At 41.7% G+C, this 23,472-nt stretch overlaps 1 long non-coding RNA gene across 2 annotated transcripts; it reads right to left on the bottom strand.

Moving 5' to 3' along the window:
* Window positions 1-313: 313 nt before the first annotated feature.
* LOC134435152 (uncharacterized) lies at window positions 314-21,862 on the bottom strand. Of its 2 annotated transcripts, XR_010031982.1 has the most exons (5): window positions 21,763-21,862; window positions 21,265-21,319; window positions 20,794-20,849; window positions 1,252-1,362; window positions 314-529 (listed from the first exon to the last, which is right to left on the bottom strand). It is a non-coding gene; the product is annotated as an uncharacterized LOC134435152 (long non-coding RNA). The 2 variants fall into 2 exon arrangements; XR_010031979.1 differs by lacking the exons at window positions 20,794-20,849; window positions 21,265-21,319.
* Window positions 21,863-23,472: the final 1,610 nt, after the last annotated feature.

The following is a 23,472-nucleotide window of genomic DNA, read 5'->3' as shown; positions in this document are numbered from 1 at the left end:
TCTAAAAAAAAAAAAAAAAAAGTAAATGTAAAGAAACGTTATTTCACATGTGTGCTTAGAAAAGCCAATGTATACATGTAGTTCAACTTTTTATTTAATTATTTTATAAATATTGTGTAATAATGAAACATACTGTATTCATCTGTAAGGTGCACCTTCTGTCTTTGCCAAGGTCACATGTGATGCACCTTCTGTCTTTGCCAAGGGGACATTCACATGTGTCATAAGGACTGTTGACATATAAATGCAGGAATGCACACATACAGAGAGAGAGAGAGAGAGAGAGACAGACAGACAGGCAGACAGACAGACAGAGAGATGGGATGGGGCACAAACACAAAAATAATTAAATTAAACAACAGAGTGAACAGTGAATAAATGATGATGAGGTGATGGAAGTTGTGCTGCTGGTACCTTTGGCATTCAATCCAGCACTTGCTTTGGGGATTCACAGGCAAACCAGTGCTTTGCCACATTCCATTCCACGTACATGTGATGTTTCTATGCATATTGTTTTCGCAATCCAGACCTGGATAAAAGAGGTCAACCTCAGGCTCAGAGTGTACTTAATGGGGTGACACTTTTTCACTGTTAAAGTGATACTGTCCCATTTTTGGAAATAGGCTTATTTTATACCTTTCCTTGAGTTAGACAGGGTTTTTACCTTTCCCCTGTACTTTCAACCATTCTCTGGGTATGGCAGTGCAAATTTTACCTCCAAGCTAGCAGTTAACATTGAGTCCTATGAGACCAGCTGGCGGCTAACTGGAGGAAAAAATTGCACTGCCATACCCAGAGAACAGTTGAAACAGGGGCGGAGCTATAGGGGGGGCAGGCAGGGCATTTGCCCCTGGGCCCAGGGTCCCCATGTATAGTGGTAAGGGCCCTATTGTGACCATGGCAAGCCGTTTGAGGGGCCCTATCAGTGTTTTGCCCTGGGGCCCTGTGTGTAATTGTTCCGCCACTGAGTTGACAGTATAGGAGAATGGGAAAACCCTATTATCTAACTGAAGGAGAGGTGTAAAATAAGCTTATTTCCAAAAATGGGACAGTATCACTTTAAGGGTTTTTACATAAAGACATATGTAGGCTATATACAGTCTGGCTAAAGCCAAGAGCAATCTGTATCCTTGTTGTATACACAAAAAGGATAACATTTTTCAATGGGCAGCACAAATTCTGGAAATAAACTACTAAAAAATGTCATTCTCTACCAAACCTTTGGTGCTATATTAAATGGTGGTGTGTTACCTTTCTGGCCAAGTCCTGAATACAAAAACATCAGCAGCAGCTGCAGCAGCAGAAGGAGCTTGCCCATTTTATCCCATTTGGCTCATTATAACAGGAAGTCGGGAGTACTACCTGGAAAACAAAAACATAAGACATGTGTGAGGTCGCAGAGGTAAAAGTAGTGCTGCTAACACTTAGAGAGTTGTTTTAACATCTTTTAAAGTTTGAAGTTAAAAAAGTAAGTGCGCACAGGCCTTCAGTAATTCAGGTGCAGGTGTTCGCTCCGAAAAAATAAAGTAACAAAAACTCCAGTAAGCAGTGTGCGGTGTCTTTGGAATTTTCTTCATCTTTATTTGGTTCCAGAATAGAATCTAAGTCACGTCGCAACGCAATTATTAAGGCTATCATCTGTTATCTGATGTAAATGAATCGGTTGGCTTACTTATTTGGCAACTTAAATCATTTTCACACTTGACCAGATGATGAAACTGTGGCAACCGTATGTGTATGTATGTATACTACTTATATTGTTACTATACTGTTACTATTGCTACTGTTCTGTTATCATTCTATTATTGCAATGTATATTCTATATTTATCGTATCTTCTGTCTACATGTTCAATGTTGAATGTTAATGTTAAATGTTAAATGTTCTTTTGTACTGTATTTATTATTGACCACTTATTGTTACCAGTCCATCACTGTTACCTGTCCTGTCTTAGACTTAGACTTAGACTTAGACTTATGTTTATTGATCCCACAAGGGGAAACTTAGGGTAACGGCAGCCGCTCCTGCGGCGCCCCAAAAACAGCACAATACAGTACATTACATTACAACAATAAAGTACAGCAAAGTACCTGCTAAGTGTTATACAACATTGGGTAAGGATGAGGAGAAAAAAAAAGATTCCATAGCTCCATATTGCAAACCACAACATCAAGACATAGAATAAAAAACCTCATATATAGCTTAAAGCAGTGGAGACAATACATTGTACAAGAACCGGGGGGAGGGGTATAGGGTTGGGTAGCAGAAAGAAACCAGAGGACGCGTTGAAGATTGAGGAGAGGGATGAGCACTGGATAGCTTATCACCCCACTCTGAGCCATAACTCAACCGTCCCAAGAACGGCCTTGCACGTTATGTCAGTCTGTAAAATGTCAGTCCTGTCTATATGTAGTATAATGGGGAACTGTGCCTTTAAATTACAGCAGCATATCCTATGATGTCATCGTGTCATGTGTCATGTGACCTGTGGCACCAATTGGCCATAATGGTGGTTGCTTTAAAAGGCAGGTAATTCTAGTCTTCTTGGCTGTGAGGGGCTGATTCGTTTGGCATTGCTGGTGATGTCTCACCATTTGGCGTTTGGTTGGCGCTTTGAAATCTTGTCTGTGTAGCACTTCATACAAAAGTGGAAATTGTGTGGAGTTTTGTTCTAGTCCTTGAAGAGTGACTTCTCTGGGAGCGTAACCAATTTAAAGCTTGACCGGTGCCCATTTCGTCTGCTCACTTGGGTATGTAGTCGTCTTTTCCCCTGCCGCCTTGTAAAATAGTAGTTTTGCATGCGTTGCTAATTTCTGTCACCTGTCATTATAGGAAGCAGTCTGCTGTGGTTTGGAGCCCCTTTCCCCTGCTGCGACACTATATAGTCGAGTACATCTATGGCCAAAATGCACCAAACCCCAAAAAAATTGATACAAAGGGTTTTTCAACTGATTTCAATACATCCAGCTGTCCTTACTAACATACTAAAAATCTAGGAAAATCTAACTTCAGGAAAGGTGTCATTTTCAAGATCAAAGCTTTTTTTAAAATAAAGGTTATTACATGATAATTACATTGGTATGAGTTAACATGTTTTCAGGATCTGTTTGGTTTGAGTGCTGTTAGGGTGGATGAAGACAGTACTGCTATGGTAATATCCATGTGCTGTTTGTCAGGGTACATCATCAGTGATGAATCATGGTATCACTAGGTATTTTGGGTCTTTCAGCAGCTGAACTGAATAGACAGGAGCCACTACATGTGTAAGTAGAGGGCAAGGTGAAATGGTTGGTACTGGAGACAGACAATGTCCTGAAAGGAACATATGGCTTTAAGCATAGCTTTCAGGTACCAGAGTAGGGCCTGTTGTAGCTTTATATGCAAGGGTCAGAGCCTTGTATTCAATTAGGGCATGACAAAGAGGAGTGGCATGTAGTGATATTTGCAAAGAGCTCATTCCACAAGCTGGAAGACCAGTCAGGAGGGAGTTGCAGTAGTTCAGGTCAGATGGACAATATCAGAAGTTCAGTCATTCAGGTCAGATACAGTCTGATTTTATGTATAGTTAACAGTGAGAAGCAACATGACAGAGAAACTGAGGCTGTGGTCAGAGAATGATAGATGGTCATCAGCAATGACGCCTACATTTTTTGTGGCCTTGTTTGAGGCAACAGTAGCAGAATCCATATTGATTTCGATATCATGGCAACCTAAATCTCTGGCTGGGATCACCAGCAATGCAGTTTGAGTGAGGCTCAACTGAAGGTGGCATTCCTTCATACTTGTGGATAGTTCAGAGAGGCAAGCGGAAATGTGTGCGTAGACCGTGGAGCCATCTGGCACAAAGTACAGGTATAACTGTGCTTCATCGGTGTAGTAGTAGTATGAGAAGCTGTGAGAACAGATAACATGTCCCGGTGACATGGTGTACATGGCAAATAGGAGTCCCAGCACCAGCCCTTAGGACACCTCTGTGGAGAGGCTATGATTTGAGAACAGCTGACCTTGCCATGATACATGCTAAGAAAGATACCACCAGACTCAAAGAATGTCTGGNAGAACTTTAGAAACATAAAACTCTTTATTTACATCTAAATAACCATGTTTTGAAAAATATGCTAGCTGGTGTGTCTGCACAAAGATCTTTAGCTTTACTACAAAACAAAAAGAGATGTCCATAATCTCTTCTGAAGATATCTTTTGGCCTACTAGAAACAAAATATAAGAGTAATTTTGAGCCTGGCTTTTTCAGATTTTGAGTTTTTGCATTTTGAAATTTAATGCATATTTAATTAGATATAGTCCAATTACCATATTAAAACATAACATTTCAGAAAACTTGCAATACATTTTTTTCTCACAAATATGTGAGTAATCACTGGATTAAGTTTCATGGTGATATCGGCAAGCTACATTTTTTGGCCTATTCACCTGGAGTGTCTCTCGACCCTTATAATAAGCCTATGGCAGCCATGTTGAAAATAACTCATTTCCCAAAGTCAGATTTTACTAGATTTTTAGTATGTCATTTAGCAGGTCCAATAGTAATAGAATCCATAAAAAAACCTTTTGTATCAATTTTTTTGGGGTTAAACCCTAAATGTACTCGCCTAATATGTGTGCCTCGCCAGCCGTGGTATGTTGCTGCCTCCCCCTCCCCCCACTATGAATTATGTGGTGACTGTTTATTCATATGTCTCTGTTTGTGTGTGCAGGTGTAGCCGGCTGGCATTGCGTGAGGTTGTCTTAATGAGCTGCTGTTTTGTATACCCCTGATGTGTGTCGGATGCATGCGAGAGTGCTTAGATAGTGTGTGTGTGTCATGGCAAGGGAAACTGTGTGTGTCATGGCAAGGGAAACTGTCTACGACTCACACCCTCTCCACAGGCGTACCCCAAGGATCAGTGCTGGGACCCCTTCTGTTTGCAATATACACCTCCTCCCTGGGACGTGTCATTCAAACACATGGGTTCTCCTACCACTGCTATGCTGATGACACCCAGATGTACCTGTCGTTCCGTCCAGATGACACCACGGTTTCGGAACGCATCTCTGCCTGCCTCACTGATTTGTCAAGATGGATGAAGGACCACCACCTACAGCTGAACCTGGCCAAGACAGAGCTCCTGGTGATCCCAGCTAAAGAGTTGCTCAGTCACAACATCAACCTCAAGATAGGCTCCACCATCGTGACCCCAAATAAAGTCGCCAAAAACCTTGGCGTCATGATTGATGATGAGCTGTCATGCTCCAAATACATCGACTCAGTCACCCGGACCTGTCGATTCCAGATGTCCAACGTACGGAATATCAGACCTGTGCTGACACAATATTCTACACAACGACTGGTGCAGGCCACTGTCCTGTCCCGCGTTGACTACTGCAACTCACTCATGACAGGCCTACCTGCTTGTGCGCTAAAACCTCTGCAGATGATCCAGAATGCGGCGGCACGGTTGATATTCAATCAACCCAAAAGGACCCATGTTACTCCTCTATTTATTGAGTTGCACTGGTTACCGATCGCCGCCCGGATCAAGCACAAGGCATTGACCCTTGCCTACAAAACCATCACAGGAACGGCCCCAGCATATCTGAAGGACCTACTAACGCCCTATGTTACTGGAAGAGAACTGCGCTCATCCAGCACAAGCCGTCTGGCTCTGCCATCCAGTCGCTCTAGGTACTCCCAGTCAAGATTGTTCTCCGTTGTGGTACCCAAGTGGTGGAACGGTCTCCCAGAGGCAGCAAGACTAAGCACATCTCTTGCAGCCTTCAAGAAACAACTGAAGACCTTCCTCTTTCGAGAGAATCTACTAGACTAATGCTTGAACTGGCCTTGCCCCAGGGCAGACTTCTGACATGATGTTTAGTTTAGTTAGTTTGTGTGTGTGTACTCGTTATTTACTCTTTAATTAAAAAAAAAAAAAAAAAAAAAACTAACCCCTCGGCAACTGCACTTATTGTTCTGTATATCTCCTGTGCACATTGTATTTGCTTGTGATGTTGGCTTGAATATGTCCTCTTTTGAAAGTCGCTTTGGTTATAAAGCGTCTGCCAAATGCAATATAATGTAATGTAATGTAATGTGTGTGTATGGCTGGTGACTGAGGTGAAGCTTGATTTTAGTGCTTGACTTGAAGTAAGAGGGTTCTGTGAAGTGGGTGAATGTGTGTGTGCGTGCGCATGTGTATTTTGTTTTATTTCTATTTTGCCTCCTGTATTTTTGTTTACTGACAAGAAAGTGAGTTCTTGGACTGTCCATTTTGTTTCTTTAACTATAGTTATGTTTGGTTTAGTTTCTTGTGTCCACTGGTGCCCTAATTAAGTCCACCTGAAGCCCTTCCACCCAATCACCCTTAAGCTCCTCAGTTGCAGTGATTTAGAATAGATAGTTGGGTGCCCTTTGTAATACCTTGTGTGCAGTGTAGAGGTGTTTGGTATTAATCTAGTTTTAAGTGTGCTGTGCTTAGTATCTGTGTGTAATTGGAGCTACAGGATTTGGGAAAAGGGTCTTGGTCACTGTTGCGCACCAGGGTAGATGTCCAGCTTTTATGTCCAATGTGTTCATTGTATATACAGTTTTAACTGATGTATATTGTAACCGTTTTCGTTATTAAAAGAGAATTGACTGTGGCCCTGCATCTTGTCTCTGTACCTCCTTGACGAACCTGTGTGTCCTCAATTATGTGCTAGTGTGAACTCATTTTTCCAGAGGGACTTTGGCGCCCTCTGGTGGCGTAGTCGGTAATTTACATCTGAAGTGGCATTTACAAGCCTAAAAGTAAACTTCTTATTTCCACTCTGTTACATATGTCTTGTCCTGGCATGGTATAGAGAGAAAACGTAATTTCATTTTTCCTTATATGTCTGTGCATATGAAGAAAGTGACAATAAAAACTGACTTGACTTGACTTGACTTGTGTTTGTGATGATCAGTGACAGGCAATCTGGTTTTATCAGTTTACCAACCACTGCCACATAGGCCCTATGCCAAAAGACCTGGTTTTACCAGCTAGGCTTTACCGGTTCAATTCCAAACAGGTGGTCATTCAAGCAGGTAGCCTATTCACCCTGTTGCATTGGCAAAACCAGGTCATTTGGAATATGTGGCACTAAAACAAATAAATCCAGGTTGGTGGTAATTATTATTTATTGAATTATTTGTGATGGGCAACCTGGATTCAGAAACTGCAATCCAGTGCCATATTTGCCAAATTACCCATCCATTAGGAAATCACCTTCTTTATTTAATTGGACAGATAAAATCAGGTCATGGGGAATATGTGGCATTGTTGTGTTGCCCATCATAGCACATTATTGATGATGCTGCTGATTATTATTGTTTGTGGTACCCATTAGGATAAGAATCACCATCATCAGCATCATCATCGTCATCATCATCATAATCCTCATCCTCATCCTCATGGTATGCTAAATTAGCCAGTTCGGATAAGACCTGGTCATATTATTCGTGTCTATCTCAACTAATAGAGTATGTTTTTGCACATTTGTCTACACCTACTCATAGAATATGCTTTTGCACATTTGCATTTTACTTTTTTTCTTTCCACCATATTACCTGTAGCCTATTACATGTGTCTTGAAATGTCCATGTGTACATAATGTGTATTTATGTAAGCTACTTGACACCTCAATTCCACCCCAGGATCAATAAATACTCCACCTTACTCTACTACTAAGAGCAAAGCTTTTGAAGCTTTGATGCATACACGTACACACACACACACACACACACACACACACACACACACACACACACACACACACACACACACACACACACACACACACACACACACACACACACACACACACACACACACACACAGAAAGATAACACCTCTAACCATGATCTCTCATTGATGCTGAGACGTTTTGACAAACCTGTGGTAAGATGACAGATTACCCTTACGCTACACCGCTAAGTTTCCTCCGACATGAATCTGCAAGGAGCGAAGATCAAAGCATGACCAACTTTCAATAAAACTGTTGTGATTGTAGGGGATGCTGTGGTGCTGCATTGTAGTGCGCAGATGCCACATTAGGCCTGCCAATGGGAACCCGAGTTCAAATCTGGCCTGGGTCAATCTCTCCCTCTCTCTCTCTGTCTCTCTCTCTTTCTCTTTCTCTTTCTCTTTCTCTCTCTCTCTCTCTCTCTCTCTCTCTCTCTCTCTCTCTCTCTCTATCTCTCTCTCTCCACCATTTCTTGTCTGTTCTCAACTGCCCGGTCAAAGGCACAAATAACCCTACAAATGTATATAAAAACAAATATGACAAAATGCCCAATACAAAAATGTCAATTTCCCAAAGTTTTCCAAAACTATATGCAAAATGAAGAAAACAGGACAGCGCTGCAAGTTGAGTACTTTTATTGCGGATGGGCAATAAAAGTACACAACTGGGAGTGTTGTCGTGTTTTCTACATTTTGTATCATTCTGAAGGAATGGGCACCGATATCCTTTTTACTTTGGTTGAGTTGAGCGTGTTATTCTACTTAGTTTGATCCAAAATGGGTATACACCATTTTGCAATGAAACTCTTCAAATATGTCATACACTAAACTGCATGACATCTGAGATCAGGTCATATGTGATCACAAAATCTGATGAATGATGAAATTATTGATTATTATTACACATGAATTACAGTAATCCATCACACTGTAAATAATACATTTCTCTATGAATTTCACAGACTAGTCACTCAGCCATACACTCCTCCATTTACTGTGTAGGTTTAATTGTTTCCAGACCACAGCATATGGCTATTTACCTTTGCTAACCCCTCTCCTCTTTGCATGTGCCTGTCTGTCTGCGCCGTGTCTCTCTGCGTCTTGTCTGTCTGTGTCTTGTGCTGCGTCTATCTGTTGAAGGATCAAAATAGCTGCTCAGCACGCCTACAGATCCAGTAATATCGTCCCACAGGTGAGATGGTGGCATGAGGGCATGATCAGTTGCTGTTGTCGTCTCCATCGCTTAACACTTTCTCCACCCATGCGACCTATTTTCCAACCACTGCCCACACCACATGCTGTGTTATGTTTATGTTTATGTTTTTTTTTAGCGTGTCCAACATCCAACGGTCTGTATCAACTTCTGATGTAAACAGCTGTAGCCTACATATCTCCTGTCCAGTTATATCCGGGCTATATTTGATTAAGGAACATATCCTTAAATTCAGTGACCTGATCATGAGCCTGCCAACACCCCCCTTGGTATTGAAAGCTAAAACAGACTAATGATCCTCAATGGCAACTAAGCACCACCCCCTCTGAGCTTCTTAACGCCCCCTAGGGCTACCCAACGCCCCCTGGGGGCTGTAGAGCCCCCATTGAGAAACAAACACTACTATAATTGCACAAATACAAATGGGACTGTATAGCCTGCTATACTGTGTATAACACAGTATTGTCAAACTTAAAACAGTACGTACAAAATCATGTGAGTGACTCGTCAATTTGTAACTTTCAAGAGATTTTTTAATTCACTTAGCGTCCAATCACAGAGGTTTCTGGGGATTGTGCCCTAGTGTGCGCAGTGAGACTCGTTTTACGTGAAAAGGTGAAGACAAGTGAAGAAACGAGAACTGATCTGACCCAATGCTGCACACTGTCAGACAGTTTGACACACATGCACATACACGAAAACACACACACACACATGAAAACACCCACACACATGAAAACACACGCACACGCACGGCCGCAGACACACACACACGCACGGACGCAGACACACACACACACCACACACATACACTCTCTCTCAACACCCACACACGCTAACACCCACCCACCAACACACACACACACACACACACACACACACACACACACACACACACACACACACACACACACACACACACACACACACCCACACACACTGACCCATACCCCTCCCCCCCCCCAACCACACACACACATATGGGCATGTGTATGGACGTGCACACACACACACACACACACACACACACACACACACACACACACACACACACACACACACACACACACACGTAAGGTCAGTGTGGATTTTTAGTTTTTCAGTTGAGAGGAAATGGGAGTTCTTTCAGGTGCACACTTTCACAGTTGCAATGCACTCCTTTTTTTCTGGCCAGCCGATGCGCATGATGGAAAGTTACTGAGGTCTGTGGTCTGTTCCAGGAACACAGATGTGCTTGCGGTGCCTATTTTAGGGCCGGCCGGGGGGCCCAAAAAAGGGTTTGAGTGCCCCACAAAAAAAAACTGACAATAACGTAAATGGTCCAAAATAGAAAATAAGGATGTGATGATGTACATCCCACAAGATGACACTAAGTCCCCCACACATGGGCTTGCATGTTGAGTTAAAAACCTTCATTATCTTCATGAAAATTGAGATGGAGGGGAGGCCAGTGACCACAGAGGTAAAACAATAAAACAACACTAGAGGGGAGACACCGCCCCCCTTTTCACAGCAATCCGTGGCAGCCATTTTTTGGAGGTAGACCTGAGAAATGGAAATGAATGGGGGAGGCTCACGTTTGTCAAAAAGTGGCTTAATAATGTGAAAATGTTCATCAACACACTATACAAGGATAATAGTTGATGTGTGTTGCTAAATATCTACACAATTAATAAAATTTGATTTTTAAATGTATTTCATCGACTCATATAATTTAATTAAGCGGGCTTGCGGAGCAAGGACCATGCAGAGCATGGCCCTTGCAGAGCAAGGCCCGTTTATAGTAATCTCTAAGTCCTGTTTTATTAAGCGGGCTTGCGGAGCAAGGACCATGCAGAGCATGGCCCTTGCAGAGCAAGGCCCGTTTATAGTAATCTCTAAGTCCTGTTTCTTTATTAAGCGGGCTTGCGGAGCAAGGACCATGCAGAGCATGGCCCTTGCAGAGCAAGGCCCGATTCTAGTAATCTCTAAGTCCTGTTTCTTATTATTATTAAGCGGGCTTGCGGAGCAAGGACCATGCAGAGCATGGCCCTTGCAGAGCAAGGCCCGTTTATAGTAATCTCTAAGTCCTGTTTCTTATTATTATTATCGTTCTTGTGCAGGGCAGCAGTAAAATAGAAAATGGATCTCCTCCTAGACCTTTCGAGATAGAGACACCGTTCAAACACTAAAACGACCGGCTCGGCTTGGAGATCGCGTATAGTTATAGGCTTCTCCGTGTCTCTTGTCGTTTTCCCGTTTTTGGCGATTTTGTGAAAAGCCTGGGTTCCCATTGAAAACAGTGGTGGAACCTCCATGAATCAAAGTTCCGCCACTCTAAAGATTAGAGTGTAGGAGGCTTTTTCGGTCATAAAACATCAACACTTTCACCTAGAAGTTCAGTTGACGCGTTGTTAGCGAGCTCTATGGGATGTCTCCAAATTGTGAAAGTTTCATCTCCCAACTCCCAATACTTTTTAAATGGCAGGTTTGTAAAAAAAACAGACCTGGCTCTATGGAGAATCCCAGTCTTTGGAAAAGTGCATTTTTCAAGAGATCAGCGCATGTCCCACACGGAGGTCCATTTGTGCCTGAAAAATTTAACCTATAAACTTCATTTAAAGACTGTTAGAGAGATCACAAGCATGACTCCGATCTGTGAAAAGGACACGTGCCAACTCCTTTTAGTTTTTTTACAACGATGTTGTAAAGACAAAAAACTCATTCTCATTTTCTCCCCTGTTAAAGGCTCAATACTAACTGTCAGTTAGTATCAGAACAGGTGCTCCCAATGAAGGATTCCATCTTAACTGCCACTGTCTCAAGATTCTATTCTTAACGAGCAGGTGCGAGCAGCCATTCTAGAAGTGTATTGTTCGGCTCTTCAATGCAATTTAAAATAGTCTTGCTGGACTGTGTATGACAGCTAGCTGCTTGGCTTAGTGGTAATGCATGCCGCTGCATTAGAGATATGGAGGTTGAGGGTTCGAATCCCACCCGAAGCCATGTTGATTTTCTAAATTATATCATATGCAGCGTTCCTTGGCCGACTTAAAATGCCATGTATATCATTTAGTATGGATGGCAAATGTGCTGAATTACAGATATTGAGGTTGGGGGTTCGAAACCCAGTCAAAGCCATGTTGATTTTCAAAATTATATCATATGCAGTGTTCCTTGGCCAACTTAAAATGCCATGTATGTCATTTAGTATGCATGGCAAATGTGCTGGAATACAGATATGGAGGTTGGGGGTTCGAATCCCAGTCAAAGCCATGTTGATTTTCTAAATTATATCATATGCAGCGTTCCTTGGTCGACTTAAAATGCCATGTATATCATTTAGTATGGATGGCAAATGTGCTGAATTACAGATATTGAGGTTGGGGGTTCGAAACCCAGTCAAAGCCATGTTGATTTTCAAAATTATATCATATGCAGTGTTCCTTGGCCAACTTAAAATGCCATGTATGTCATTTAGTATGCATGGCAAATGTGCTGGATTACAGATATGGAGGTTGGGGGTTCGAATCCCAGTCAAAGCCATGTTGATTTTCAAAATTATATCATATGCAGTGTTCCTTGGCCAACTTAAAATGCCATGTATGTCATTTAGTATGAATGGCAAATGTGCTGAATTAGGGATATGGGGGTTGGAGGTTCGAACCCCAGTCGAAGCCATGTTGATTTTCAAAATGATATCATATGCAGTGTTCCTTAGCCAACTTCAAATATCATGTATTGTATGTCATTTAATATCAATGGCAAAGGGGTTGGATTACAGATATGGAGGTTGTGAGTTCTAATCCCGCTCGAAGCCATGTTGATTTTCAAAATTATATCATATGCAGTGTTCCTTAGCCAACTTAAAATACCATGTATGTCATTTAGTATATCCCCAAAACGCAGAGCTACAACACTTTCAAGATGGCTGAATCCAAGATGGCTGAATTGTTTGGCCCATAACTTCTGACTGGGTGGATGGAGTTTTTCCAAGATTTCTTTTAGCTTTGTTTTCTCAATAGTACTTTGTTTCATCTCTGCCCCAAAAGGCAAGCCCGCTTCCAGCATTTTCTGTGAGAATGCATTTCTAGTTTATTTATAGCTTGGTCTTGTGCAGGGGCAGCAAAAATAGAAAATGGATGTCCTCCTAGGCCTTTCGAGATAGAGACACCGTTCAAACACTAAAACGACCGGCTCGGCTTGGAGATCGCGTATACTAATAGGCTTTTCCGTGTCTCTTGTCGTTTTCCCGTTTTTGGCGATTTTGTGAAAGCCTGGGTCTCCATTGAAAACTGTGGTGGAACCTTCATGAACCAAAGTTCCGCCACTCTAGAGATTAGAGTGTAGGAGGCTTTTTCGGTCATAAAACATCAACACTTTCACCTAGAAGTTTAGTTGACGCGTTGTTAGCGAGCTCTATGGGATGTCTCCAAATTGTGAAAGTTTCATCTCCCAACTCCCAATACTTTTTAAATGGCAGGTTTGTAAAAAAAACAGACCTGGCTCTATGGAGAATCCCAGTCTTTGGAAAAGTGCATTTTTCAAGAGATCAGCGCATGTCCCACACGGAGGTCCATTTGTGCCTGAAAAATTTAACCTATAAACTTCATTCAAAGACTGTTAGAGACATCACAAGCATGACTCCGATCTGTGAAAAGGACACGTGCCAACTCCTTTTAGTTTTTTTACAACGATGTTGTAAAGACAAAAAACTCATTCTCATTTTCTCCCCTGTTAAAGGCTCAATACTAACTGTCTTTCAGTCAATCACAACAGGTGCAGCCAGTGAAGGATTCCATTTCAACTGTCACTGTCTCAAGATTCCATTCTTAACGAGCAGGTGCGAGCAAGCATTCTAGAAGTCCATTGTTCAGCTCTGCAATGCAATGTAATATAGTCTTGCTGGACTATGCATGACAATTAGCTGCTTGGCTTAGTGGTAATGCATGCTGCTGCATTAGAGATATGGAGGTTGAGGGTTCGAAACCCACATGAAGCAATGTTGATTTTCTAAATTATATCATATGCAGCGTTCCTTGGCCGACTTAAAATGCCATACATGTATATCATTTAGTATGGATGGCAAATGTGCTGAATTACAGATATTGAGGTTGGGGGTTCGAAACCCAGTCAAAGCCATGTTGATTTTCAAAATTACATCATATGCAGTGTTCCTTGGCCAACTTAAAGTGCCATGTATGTCATTTAGTATGCATGGCAAATGTGCTGGATTACAGATATGGAGGTTGGGGGTTCGAATCCCAGTCAAAGCCATGTTGATTTTCAAAAGTATATCATATGCAGTGTTCCTTGGCCAACTTAAAATGCCATGTATGTCATTTAGTATGAATGGCAAATGTGCTGAATTAGGGATATGGGGGTTGGAGGTTCGAACCCCAGTCGAAGCCATGTTGATTTTCAAAATGATATCATATGCAGTGTTCCTTAGCCAACTTCAAATATCATGTATTGTATGTCATTTAATATCAATGGCAAAGGGGTTGGATTACAGATATGGAGGTTGTGAGTTCTAATCCCGCTCGAAGCCATGTTGATTTTCAAAATTATATCATATGCAGTGTTCCTTAGCCAACTTAAAATACCATCTATGTCATTTAGTATATCCCCAAAACGCAGAGCTACAACACTTTCAAGATGGCTGAATCCAAGATGGCTGAATTGTTTGGCCCATAACTTCTGACTGGGTGGATGGAGTTTTTCCAAGATTTCTTTTAGCTTTGTTTTCTCAATAGTACTTTGTTTCATCTCTGCCCCAAAAGGCAAGCCCGCTTCCAGCATTTTCTGTGAGAATGCATTTCTAGTTTATTTATTATAGCTTGGTCTTGTGCAGGGGCAGTAAAAATAGAAAATGGATCTCCTCCTAGGCCTTTCGAGATAGAGACACCGTTCAAACACTAAAACGACCGGCTCGGCTTGGAGATCGCGTACAGTTATAGGCTTCTCCGTGTCTCTTGTCGTTTTCCCGTTTTTGGCGATTTTGTGAAAGCCTGGGTCTCCATTGAAAACTATGGTGGAACCTTCATGAACCAAAGTTCCGCCACTCTAGAGATTAGAGTGTAGGAGGCTTTTTCGGTCATAAAACATCAACACTTTCACCTAGAAGTTTAGTTGACGCGTTGTTAGCGAGCTCTATGGGATGTCTCCAAATTGTGAAAGTTTCATCTCCCAACTCCCAATACTTTTTAAATGGCAGGTTTGTAAAAAAAACAGACCTGGCTCTATGGAGAATCCCAGTCTTTGGAAAAGTGCATTTTTCAAGAGATCAGCGCATGTCCCACACGGAGGTCCATTTGTGCCTGAAAAATTTAACCTATAAACTTCATTCAAAGACTGTTAGAGACATCACAAGCATGACTCCGATCTGTGAAAAGGACACGTGCCAACTCCTTTTAGTTTTTTTACAACGATGTTGTAAAGACAAAAAACTCATTCTCATTTTCTCCCCTGTTAAAGGCTCAATACTAACTGTCTTTCAGTCAATCACAACAGGTGCAGCCAGTGAAGGATTCCATTTCAACTGTCACTGTCTCAAGATTCCATTCTTAACGAGCAGGTGCGAGCAAGCATTCTAGAAGTCCATTGTTCAGCTCTGCAATGCAATGTAATATAGTCTTGCTGGACTATGCATGACAATTAGCTGCTTGGCTTAGTGGTAATGCATGCTGCTGCATTAGAGATATGGAGGTTGAGGGTTCGAAACCCACATGAAGCAATGTTGATTTTCTAAATTATATCATATGCAGCGTTCCTTGGCCGACTTAAAATGCCATACATGTATATCATTTAGTATGGATGGCAAATGTGCTGAATTACAGATATTGAGGTTGGGGGTTCGAAACCCAGTCAAAGCCATGTTGATTTTCAAAATTACATCATATGCAGTGTTCCTTGGCCAACTTAAAGTGCCATGTATGTCATTTAGTATGCATGGCAAATGTGCTGGATTACAGATATGGAGGTTGGGGGTTCGAATCCCAGTCAAAGCCATGTTGATTTTCAAAAGTATATCATATGCAGTGTTCCTTGGCCAACTTAAAATGCCATGTATGTCATTTAGTATGAATGGCAAATGTGCTGAATTAGGGATATGGGGGTTGGAGGTTCGAACCCCAGTCGAAGCCATGTTGATTTTCAAAATGATATCATATGCAGTGTTCCTTAGCCAACTTCAAATATCATGTATTGTATGTCATTTAATATCAATGGCAAAGGGGTTGGATTACAGATATGGAGGTTGTGAGTTCTAATCCCGCTCGAAGCCATGTTGATTTTCAAAATTATATCATATGCAGTGTTCCTTAGCCAACTTAAAATACCATCTATGTCATTTAGTATATCCCCAAAACGCAGAGCTACAACACTTTCAAGATGGCTGAATCCAAGATGGCTGAATTGTTTGGCCCATAACTTCTGACTGGGTGGATGGAGTTTTTCCAAGATTTCTTTTAGCTTTGTTTTCTCAATAGTACTTTGTTTCATCTCTGCCCCAAAAGGCAAGCCCGCTTCCAGCATTTTCTGTGAGAATGCATTTCTAGTTATTATTATCGTTCTTGTGCAGGGGGACAGTAAAAATAGAAAATGGATCTCCTCCTAGGCCTTTCGAGATAGAGACACCGTTCAAACACTAAAACGACCGGCTCGGCTTGGAGATCGCGTATACTAATAGGCTTTTCCGTGTCTCTTGTCGTTTTCCCGTTTTTGGCGATTTAGTGAAAGCCTGGGTCCCCATTCAAAACCATGGTGGAACCTTCATGAACGACAGTTCCGCCACTCTAGAGATTAGAGTGTAGGAGGCTTTTTCGGTCATAAAACATCAACACTTTCACCTAGAAGTTTAGTTGACGTGTTGTTAGCGAGCTCTATGGGATGTCTCCAAATTGTCAAAGTTTCATCTCCCAACTCCCAATACTTTTTAAATGGCAGGTTTGTAAAAAAAACAGACCTGGCTCTATGGAGAATCCCAGTCTTTCGAAAAGTGCATTTTTCAAGAGATCAGCGCATGTCCCACACGGAGGTCCATTTGTGCCTGAAAAATTTAACCTATAAACTTCATTCAAAGACTGTTAGAGAGATCACAAGCATGACTCCGATCTGTGAAAAGGACACGTGCCAACTCCTTTTAGTTTTTTTACAACGATGTTGTAAAAACAAAAAACTCATTCTCATTTTCTCCCCAGTTTAGAGCTCAATACTAACTGTCTTTCAGTCAATCACAACAGGTGCAGCCAATGAAGTGTTCCATTTCAACTGTCACTGTCTCAAGATTCTATTCTTAACGAGCAGGTGCGAGCAACCATTCTAGAAGTCTATTGTTCAGCTCTGCAATGCAATGCAATGTAATATAGTCTTGCTGGACTATGCATGACAATTAGCTGCTTGGCTTAGTGGTAATGCATGCCGCTGCATTAGAGATATGGAGGTTGAGGGTTCGAATCCCACCCGAAGCCATGTTGATTTTCTAAATTATATCATATGCAGCGTTCCTTGGCCGACTTAAAATGCCATGTATATCATTTAGTATGGATGGCAAATGTGCTGAATTACAGATATTGAGGTTGGGGGTTCGAAACCCAGTCAAAGCCATGTTGATTTTCAAAATTATATCATATGCAGTGTTCCTTGGCCAACTTAAAATGCCATGTATGTCATTTAGTATGCATGGCAAATGTGCTGGATTACAGATATGGAGGTTGGGGGTTCGAATCCCAGTCAAAGCCATGTTGATTTTCAAAATTATATCATATGCAGTGTTCCTTGGCCAACTTAAAATGCCATGTATGTCATTTAGTATGAATGGCAAATGTGCTGAATTAGGGATATGGGGGTTGGAGGTTCGAACCCCAGTCGAAGCCATGTTGATTTTCAAAATGATATCATATGCAGTGTTCCTTAGCCAACTTCAAATATCATGTATTGTATGTCATTTAATATCAATGGCAAAGGGGTTGGATTACAGATATGGAGGTTGTGAGTTCTAATCCCGCTCGAAGCCATGTTGATTTTCAAAATTATATCATATGCAGTGTTCCTTAGCCAACTTAAAATATCATCTATGTCATTTAGTATATCCCCAAAACGCAGAGCTACAACACTTTCAAGATGGCTGAATCCAAGATGGCTGAATTGTTTGGCCCATAACTTCTGACTGGGTGGATGGAGTTTTTCCAAGATTTCTTTTAGCTTTGTTTTCTCAATAGTACTTTGTTTCATCTCTGCCCCAAAAGGCAAGCCCGCTTCCAGCATTTTCTTTGAGAATGCATTTCTAGTTAATTTAATATTGCTGGAGACACATATATGCTGCATGCAGGTTCTTGAGATTTGAGCTGTTTTATTAAAAATGTTGGTAAGTTAGAGCTGAATGAACACACAGGCAAAACAAGAGTCCTAGCTTTTAAATGTAACTAATTTCATGTTTGTGTGCTTTGGAGGCTGAGATATTTAGGATTTAATAGGCAGAGGGACCCTTTCCAAAAAGGGCTTAGGACAAAATGGGCTGATATGTGACTTCATATTCACACAGCTTTAGTCCATTTTTTGACAGAGGTGGGCGTGTTCTGCATTGATTTGCATTGACTGAAGGTGCCTTTACAAGATGGGAGGCTGCATGGGCCGTTTTCCAGTGCTGTCGCGATTTGCCGTGTCACCTGTTATGTTCTACCTCTAGGCTAGTTTCAAGAAAGAGGCCGCACCTTGCATAGTAGTGTTTTTTTATTGCACAGACGCGTTTCGGCGTGTGCCTTCTTCTTGCACACTGAAGAAGGCACACGCCGAAACGCGTCTGTGCAATAAAAAACACTGCTATGCAAGGTGCGGCCTCCTTCTTGAAACATTGAATTTAAAATTTGGGCCAGCACCCTCAGAGGTTTAAATAATTAAGAGTGACGCCTGCTCCAAGAAAAAAACTACCTGTAGGCTAGGCCAGTTACTTTGTTGTGCCAGCCCGGGGAATGAGACCATCGAAGGTTCCCAACTCACTTTGAGTTAAAGCAGCACTAAGCATCTTTTTAGTCATCTGCATATATCCACATAGACCAGGGGTGTCAAATACAAAGAGGGCCAAAATCAAATTCTGGAACGAAGTCGCAGGCCAAACTCATGTTCATTTTAGAAAATGGACTAAAACACATCACATCACTAGCTGACACTTTTATTTATTCAAAGCGACTTACAGTCATTATTTTTCAGGGTATTGGTTACATCCCTGGAGCAATGTGGGGTTAGGTGCCTTGCTCAAGGACACTTCAGCCATTAATGGAGATGTAGGGAGAGGTCAGAGGGGATTTGAACCTGCAACAACTAGATTGAAAGACCATCTCTCTAACCACTAGGCCACGGCTGCCCCACAGTCTGATATCAACAGCCTGCGTTCTACGTAGACTAGAGCTACACACCACTGTGCATTGCGCTCTCTTCCTAAAGGCCCTGCAGGAGTGTAGTGCCGGGAGAGACATGGCTATTTCTATCTCTTCCTCCTTTCTCTTCCCTCTATTACTCTCTGTTGTTTACTCACTGGCTGAAACGAAATAAATTGGACTTTCTGTTTAGACCTGGGGAATTTCTCAAACTCTCTTTCATTTTGACGTTGTGACACAACGTCATACGAAGAAGAGAAAGCCTATAGCTGACCCAATCCGTCAGACCTGTACAGAAGCAAACAATAGGCATACACAATGCTCTTTGGAGAAATGGGCACCACATCCAGGTGTACTTCCTCCTTGAATCCTGACTTTCCACCGCCACTACTGTCATTGTCCATTCACACAGCACAGGACAGGAAGACAATCTCTATGCTTGATTCAGCTACAATGTGAACACTAAAATAGCAATTAGAGTAAATAAACGAGTTTGAACGCAAGGATTCAATTCAGTGTGTCTTTGGGGCATTTGTGTAGCCTCTTGCAGTGCAGATGGGGTTGCCAGCGGGCCTATTCACTATTTGCTGAAAATACTCAACTGCATCATAACAACATTGCTATGACATTACCGAGAGCCTTAAGTAACAGATTACAGTAAGTACGCTAAGGGGTGAATTTCTGGGTCATGGAGTTTGGGGAAATGTTATCTACTACATAAGCTGCTATGGGGAACTGCGTCTTATGTCATTAACTGTTTCTCTATATCATTTCAGCACTATGGGGAAAACCAAACGGAACAAAGCGAATGGCATACAAAACAAATATCATACCCTATGACAAGTGTCAAAAAATGCCACCAGACATAGCCTACTGATGCAGACCCTCTCTCACACCCACACACTACCCATATGCAACCACAGAGAGAGAGAGAGAGAGAGAGAGAGAGAGAGTCAGAGACAGACAGACAGACAGACAGACAGTCAGAGAGATAGACAGTCAGCCAGACAGGCAGACAGAGAGACAGTTAAACAGGCAGTCAGTTAGACAGTTAGACAGGCAGACAGACCGTCAGAGAGACAGACAGAAAGACAAAAAGACAGAGAGAATGTGAATATAAGGCAAACTGGTGAGAGGGTGACCAGAGACCAGTCATTGAAGAGATGGAGACAGAGAGACATGATGACATGTCTTGTTTAATTCCCAGCACGCACCAGCCGCACTGTGCTGAGCAGAGATGAGTGGTTTCCGATAAAGACGATTCGAAAACCCCAACCACAAAGGTCACTGACGCACTATGCCATAGCCTGCATGTAAGTCTCTGCCTTGCTCCTATAACCAAAAGTCAGTGACGGTCCTACAATGCGTTGCGCGCCGGCTGACACCCCCTCCGACCTTTAAACGACGTTTAACTATTTTAACATGTTCATAGCGGCCTATACTCAAAATAACATAACACATAGGCCTACCATTAATGAAATCCATGGACCTTACATGCCCAGTATCTCTCTTTACACACAGGTGTCTGGAAAAGTAACAAAAGACCCATGAATTAAACACTGACCTGAAAGATGATGGCAAGGAGCAGAGTGGTGACACTTAGATCAACAGTTTGTAGTCAAAATAAATCCACTGAATTTTCACTGCCTCCCATTAAATATTTTTAAGAATCAATGTGATAGAATGATGAATATGTAGTATGGCTGGTATGGTATGGTATGGTATGGTATGGTATGGTATGGTATCAATATGGTGTGCCTATCATAAAAAAACATGCATTGGTGCAATTCAATGTCACTTTCCACCCCCTCATTTAGGCTATTACCTGTCTTAATAGGCTATATTAAATATACTGAGGTAATAATAACATCTCATTAAGTCCTGCAGGGACTACCTGAAAGCTAAGACTGTTAACTCATCACCAACTGAGACACTCCTACCTTGTTTAGGCCAGGTAAGATAGTGATCAACCGTCATCGTGACTGGAGGCTTGACCTGAAAGATCAGGGTCTGAGTTTGAGATTAACATGATAGACAGCCAATAAGCAAACATAACCATAGAGAAAGTAAAACTGAATTGCAACACACTATGTGTGGACTGTCCAAGTCAAGTGCTACCCATTGCACTGTATCACTGTCGTTACCCAGTGGTGCAGTCTACTTTTTGTGGTAGGTATACCGTATATTTGAGCATTTATTGAGGTGGGTATACTATATATATTTGTGCTATTCTAAATAATGGATCAATCATATTTTAGGCGGGTATACTGAAATCCCTGAAATTTTGAGATGGGTATACTGCGTATAGTACCTGCGCTCTGCGTAGACTACACTACTGCCGTTACCATTTCTGTATAGCGTACTGTATATTAAATTTATACTCTGACGCGATATATTTGATTTAACACTCCTGTTGTAAAGAATAAAAGGAAACTTACCCCATTCAGTGTCGCTTGCCGTGTTCTGGTGCGTCTCTAGTGCTTGAATGAAGAAAAGAGAAGAGAGGTGGTGGAGAACAGATGTAGATTCCTGTGCTGATTGGGGGTTGAATGGAGCATGCTCACAGTCGATGAGAACTGATACCAAGCAGCAGAAACACAAAATGAGGCTTGTGGTTTTCTACGTAGGCAGGCAAGCAGACTGAGAGAGGGGAAGAGAGGAAGAGGGAAAAAACTATGATGCGCATGCAGCACTCTCAGTTCTCAGTGAATCTCTCTCGCTCTCTCTGTCTCTCTCTGTCTCTCTCTCTCTCTCTCTGTCTCTCTCTCTCTCTCTCTCTCTCTCTCTCTCTCTCTCTCTCTCTCTCTCTCTGTCTCTCTCTCTCTCTCTCTCTCTCTCTCTCTCTCTCTCCCCCTCTCTCTCTCTCTGTATTTTATTGTAGGCTATATATGCCTAAATAAACAGTATGATTTTGAGCTGGTTCCTAAAGCTAAGCAAGATAATTTCTTTGAAATCAAAGCTCAATCATTTGTTCATGTGTGCAATGGTTAAACAGAATAATACAGTATATCACGAAAGTGAATACACCCCTCAGAGTTTTGCAGATTTTTGAGTATATCTTTTCATAGGAAAGCATTACAGAAATGTAACTTTGACACAATGATTAGTGACCTTCTAACAACATGTATAACTGCTTAAATGTCTTGTTCACTCAGAAACAAAACAAAATACAGCCATTAATGTTTGAACATGTACTCACAAAAGTGAGTACACCCCAGATTAAAATCCGGTAGAGAAGGGGCTATGTTGGCTCGAATCGTCTCGAAATGAAAAGGGATGACAAGGGAGGTCATCAGTGTGCGTTTCAACCTTTCTTTGTATTGAACTTTTAAATGTTGAGCCTGCATCTGGCTTAAATAGATTGGTGTGAGATTTGAATGCAATCCCATGGAGAATATCATGATCTGCTTCAGTAGTCACAGTGCATGTTGACATGCATGTTTCTTTTAGGTGTATTTCAGATTGCCAATGTTGACGGCATTCATGCATCCCCAAACCATGTCAGTCCCACTACCATGCTTGGATAGTGAGAGGATACACCTTTTTTGTAAAACTCACTTGTTTACCACCACACATGCTTGACACCATCTAAAGCAAATTTGTTTATCTTGTTCTCAAGAGAGATGAACAGACCAAGGATATGGATCACTGGAACCATGTCGTGTGATCTGAAGAGACCAAGATAAACAAATTTGCCTTAGATGGTGTCAAGCATGTGTGGTGGTAAACAAGTGAGTTTTACAAAAAAGGTGTATCCTCTCACTAGCCAAGCATGGTAGTGGGACTGACATGGTTTGGGGATGCATGAATGCTGTCAACATTGGCAATCTGAAATACACCTAAAAGGAACATGCATGTCAACATGCACTGTGACTACTGAAGCAGATCATGATATTCTCCATAGGATTGCATTCAAATCTCACACCAATCTATTTAAGCCAGATGCAGGCTCAACATTTAAAAGTTCAATACAAAGAAAGGTTGAAACGCACACTGATGACCTCCCTTGTCATCCCTTTTCATTTCGAGACGATTCGAGCCAACATAGCCCCTTCTCTACCGGATTTTAATCTGGGGTGTACTCACTTTTGTGAGTACATGTTCAAACATTAATTGCTGTATTTTGTTTTTTTCTGAGTGAACAAGAA

Source organism: Engraulis encrasicolus, chromosome 1, assembly GCF_034702125.1.
Source record: "Engraulis encrasicolus isolate BLACKSEA-1 chromosome 1, IST_EnEncr_1.0, whole genome shotgun sequence".
Lineage (NCBI taxonomy): Eukaryota > Metazoa > Chordata > Actinopteri > Clupeiformes > Engraulidae > Engraulis > Engraulis encrasicolus.
Note: the sequence above shows the minus strand (reverse complement) of the source record. Positions and strands in the feature narration are given on the sequence as shown.